Source organism: Schistocerca serialis, unplaced genomic scaffold (genome assembly GCF_023864345.2).
Source record: "Schistocerca serialis cubense isolate TAMUIC-IGC-003099 unplaced genomic scaffold, iqSchSeri2.2 HiC_scaffold_162, whole genome shotgun sequence".
Classification (NCBI taxonomy): Eukaryota; Metazoa; Arthropoda; class Insecta; order Orthoptera; family Acrididae; genus Schistocerca; species Schistocerca serialis.
This window is the reverse complement of record NW_026047722.1, coordinates 72,501-77,500: the sequence shown is the minus strand read 5'-3', so window position 1 is coordinate 77,500 and position 5,000 is coordinate 72,501. Positions and strand designations below refer to the sequence as shown.

Sequence of the window (5,000 nt, the reverse complement as noted above, 5' to 3'; positions counted from 1 at the left end):
AAATAGAACCGAGGTCCTATTCCATTATTCCATGCACACAGTATTCAGGCGGGCTTGCCTGCTTTAAGCACTCTAATTTGTTCAAAGTAAACGTGCCGGCCCACCGAGACACTCAATAAAGAGCACCCTGGTAGGATTTCAACGGGGTCCGCCTCGGGACGCACGAGCACGCACGAGGCGGTCGCACGCCTTCGGCTCGCCCCACCGGCAGGACGTCCCACGATACATGCCAGTTAAACACCGACGGGCGGTGAACCAACAGCGTGGGACACAAATCCAACTACGAGCTTTTTAACCGCAACAACTTTAATATACGCTATTGGAGCTGGAATTACCGCGGCTGCTGGCACCAGACTTGCCCTCCAATAGATACTCGTTAAAGGATTTAAAGTGTACTCATTCCGATTACGGGGCCTCGGATGAGTCCCGTATCGTTATTTTTCGTCACTACCTCCCCGTGCCGGGAGTGGGTAATTTGCGCGCCTGCTGCCTTCCTTGGATGTGGTAGCCGTTTCTCAGGCTCCCTCTCCGGAATCGAACCCTGATTCCCCGTTACCCGTTACAACCATGGTAGGCGCAGAACCTACCATCGACAGTTGATAAGGCAGACATTTGAAAGATGCGTCGCCGGTACGAGGACCGTGCGATCAGCCCAAAGTTATTCAGAGTCACCAAGGCAAACGGACCGGACGAGCCGACCGATTGGTTTTGATCTAATAAAAGCGTCCCTTCCATCTCTGGTCGGGACTCTGTTTGCATGTATTAGCTCTAGAATTACCACAGTTATCCAAGTAACGTGGGTACGATCTAAGGAACCATAACTGATTTAATGAGCCATTCGCGGTTTCACCTTAATGCGGCTTGTACTGAGACATGCATGGCTTAATCTTTGAGACAAGCATATGACTACTGGCAGGATCAACCAGGGAGCTGCGTCAACTAGAGCTGAGCAGCCGGCCGCCCGGGAGTGTGTCCCGGGGGCCCGCGCGAACACGCAAGCGTCCGCTCAATTATTCTGCAAACAGGAGGAGGCTGAGCTCCCCTGCACAACACACCTCGAAACCCTCTCAGGTCCCGGCGGCGCGCAGCGCCGTCCTAAGTACTTGGTCGGGTTCGAGAGAGGCGCAATCGCCCGGAGTTAGGCGAGTAGACGCTTTAGGTGCGACCACCCGTGCTCCCAACTGAGCTTGCCGCTGCCGACAGAGGCCCGGGAGCGTGCTGTCGTGGCATTGCCGGCGGGAGACAACACGCGCCACCTACGGTGACCGGCAGCTCCAACGCCAGCGCCACAGAAGGACAAAAGCCCCACTTGGGTGCCGAAGCGAACTCTCCCAGCACAGCGCACGCGCCAACACGTCCGCACAGCTGCGATACAAACCACCTGCGAGAACCGCTGGGGCGACCGAGCAGCAGACGGCGTCGCGGCGCCGAGCGCCGGGCGGCGGCGCATCCTCAGCGCACACAGTCCTCAATCGGACCAGCACACTGCAGATGGCCACCGCGCTTCGCACCGGGCCCGCGAGGACCTACTTTGGCCGCAAGGCGCCGCGAGCAGGGGGCGCCGGCGCGCAGCTGCGCCGCCTGCCGCGTCCGTCGGCCGGCGCGCCTGCCACTGGCCGCCCCCACCAGCCGGCTGTAGCGCGTGCGCCCACGCACCGCGCTGCCAGCACGCCGGGCGGCCCCCCCTCACCGGCCGGGGACGGTCCCACCCAGCCACCGCCGCGTATCGCCTCACACCCAGATCCCCTTTCGCGTTCGTGGGCATGGTGGGTCCCCTTTCACGTTCGTGGGCATGGTGGGTATCCCTGAAACAACCGGTTAATAGCTCGACCGATCGTCGCCAACACTGATTCACCTCTAGCGAGAACAACCGCACCACAACGGGTTACCTGTTGTTCATTTGCGTAACGTCACCAGCAAACGTAGACGTCCATCGCCATTTGCAACGAGTATTGCATGCCTGTGTCAGGTGTCACAACACACTACGTCTGCCCACATAGACGCAACAACATGTGCACGCCTCGAGAACACGTGGAAGGTAGCCCCCGTACGTATGCGGTGTCCATTGCGCGAACGACTGTCAGCCGGCCTCTGCAGGATGTCGCAGATGTGGAACGCGGTGCAACATGCTATCACGGTGTGTGAGAAGAGACGACTACGTCCGAATACACGCTCCACTACATCAACAGACTGCTCATGCTGATCGCCATCCAGGGCGTCCGTTCCTCCCACACGTCTGAATGGCGTACCACACTGCAATCCAGCTCTTATAGGGAGACGACACGTAGCTGCGTGCACAATATTTGGACTGTATGGTCTGCCGTTGCTAGGCGCAGTCGTCGTACGGTCACACATGTGCCACGATGTATCATTCAGTACATACGGACCAATGTGCAGTACAGTTTGTGGGTTTTGCGTACATCGGCGGACAGGTGACAGGCCGTACCACAACGTAGGCTGAGTACGTCGGCATGCGAAGGGCATTGAACATGCAAACTTCTCAACGACCAGCTTGCGAAGGCAGGGGGGAAGGGGGGGGGGCATGTACGTCCTGCTGCTATCCACATTACAGTGTATAGCAGGAGCATGTGGAAAGTCAGCAACACCTGCAAGGTGTTTAACATGACGCGATACACAGGGGACCGGGCAGTGCGAATAGCGAACTATATTGCGAGGGTTGCGGTTAGGCAACACTACACTAATTTAACGAGTTGCATAACAATTACAGAGCAGGTTCAGCGACAACGTGCGTCAGGTTAAGGCGCAATATAGGTTAGGTTGAGGCACAATATAGGTTAGGTTAAGGCACAACATGGGTTACGTTAAGGCACAAATTGGGTTACGTTAAGGCACAACATGGGTTACGTTAAGGCACAACATGGGTTACGTTAAGGCACAAATTAGGTTACGTTAAGGCACAAATTAGGTTACGTTAAGGCACAAATTAGGTTACGTTAAGGCACAAATTAGGTTACGTTAAGGCACAAATTAGGTTACGTTAAGGCACAAATTAGGTTACGTTAAGGCACAAATTAGGTTACGTTAAGGCACAAATTAGGTTACGTTAAGGCACAAATTAGGTTACGTTAAGGCACAAATTAGGTTACGTTAAGGCACAAATTAGGTTACGTTAAGGCACAAATTAGGTTACGTTAAGGCACAAATTAGGTTACGTTAAGGCACAAATTAGGTTACGTTAAGGCACAAATTAGGTTACGTTAAGGCACAAATTAGGTTACGTTAAGGCACAAATTAGGTTACGTTAAGGCACAAATTAGGTTACGTTAAGGCACAAATTAGGTTACGTTAAGGCACAAATTAGGTTACGTTAAGGCACAAATTAGGTTACGTTAAGGCACAAATTAGGTTACGTTAAGGCACAAATTAGGTTACGTTAAGGCACAAATTAGGTTACGTTAAGGCACAAATTAGGTTACGTTAAGGTACAATATGGGTTAGGTTAAGGTACAATATGGGTTAGGTTAAGGTACAATATGGGTTAGGTTAAGGTACAATATGGGTTAGGTTAAGGTACAATATGGGTTAGGTTAAGGCACAACGTAGGTTAGGTTAAGGCACAACATAGGTTAGGTTAAGGCACAACATAGGTTAGGTTAAGGCACAACATAGGTTAGGTTAAGGCACAACATAGGTTAGGTTAAGGCACAACATAGGTTAGGTTAAGGCACAACATAGGTTAGGTTAAGGCACAACATAGGTTAGGTTAAGGCACAACATAGGTTAGGTTAAGGCACAACGTAGGTTAGGTTAAGGCACAACGTAGGTTAGGTTAAGGCACAACGTAGGTTAGGTTAAGGCACAACGTAGGTTAGGTTAAGGCACAACGTAGGTTAGGTTAAGGCACAACGTAGGTTAGGTTAAGGCACAACGTAGGTTAGGTTAAGGCACAACGTAGGTTAGGTTAAGGCACAACGTAGGTTAGGTTAAGGCACAACGTAGGTTAGGTTAAGGCACAACGTAGGTTAGGTTAAGGCACAACGTAGGTTAGGTTAAGGCACAACGTAGGTTAGGTTAAGGCACAACGTAGGTTAGGTTAAGGCACAACGTAGGTTAGGTTAAGGCACAACGTAGGTTAGGTTAAGGCACAACGTAGGTTAGGTTAAGGCACAACGTAGGTTAGGTTAAGGCACAACGTAGGTTAGGTTAAGGCACAACGTAGGTTAGGTTAAGGCACAACGTAGGTTAGGTTAAGGCACAACGTAGGTTAGGTTAAGGCACAACGTAGGTTAGGTTAAGGCACAACGTAGGTTAGGTTAAGGCACAACGTAGGTTAGGTTAAGGCACAACGTAGGTTAGGTTAAGGCACAACGTAGGTTAGGTTAAGGCACAACGTAGGTTAGGTTAAGGCACAACGTAGGTTAGGTTAAGGCACAACGTAGGTTAGGTTAAGGCACAACGTAGGTTAGGTTAAGGCACAACGTAGGTTAGGTTAAGGCACAACGTAGGTTAGGTTAAGGCACAACATAGGTTAGGTTAAGGCACAACATAGGTTAGGTTAAGGCACAACATAGGTTAGGTTAAGGCACAACATAGGTTAGGTTAAGGCACAACATAGGTTAGGTTAAGGCACAACATAGGTTAGGTTAAGGCACAACATAGGTTAGGTTAAGGCACAACATAGGTTAGGTTAAGGCACAACATAGGTTAGGTTAAGGCACAACGTAGGTTAGGTTAAGGCACAACGTAGGTTAGGTTAAGGCACAACGTAGGTTAGGTTAAGGCACAACGTAGGTTAGGTTAAGGTACAACGTAGGTTAGGTTAAGGTACAACGTAGGTTAGGTTAAGGTACAACGTAGGTTAGGTTAAGGTACAACGTAGGTTAGGTTAAGGTACAACGTAGGTTAGGTTAAGGTACAACGTAGGTTAGGTTAAGGTACAACGTAGGTTAGGTTAAGGTACAACGTAGGTTAGGTTAAGGTACAACGTAGGTTAGGTGAAGGCGCAATGTAGGTTAGGTTAAGGTACGATATACCTTAGG

The 5,000-nt window shown here is 50.6% G+C and overlaps 1 non-coding gene across 1 annotated transcript in view; it reads right to left on the bottom strand.

Annotated features, from left to right (window-relative positions):
- Positions 1 to 929, bottom strand: part of LOC126443610 (small subunit ribosomal RNA) — a 1,909-nt gene extending 980 nt beyond the window's left edge. The window contains exon 1 of the ribosomal RNA XR_007582046.1: positions 1 to 929. This exon is cut by the window's left edge and continues 980 nt beyond it. This is a non-coding gene — a ribosomal RNA (small subunit ribosomal RNA).
- Between the last annotated feature and the right edge of the window lie 4,071 nt (positions 930 to 5,000).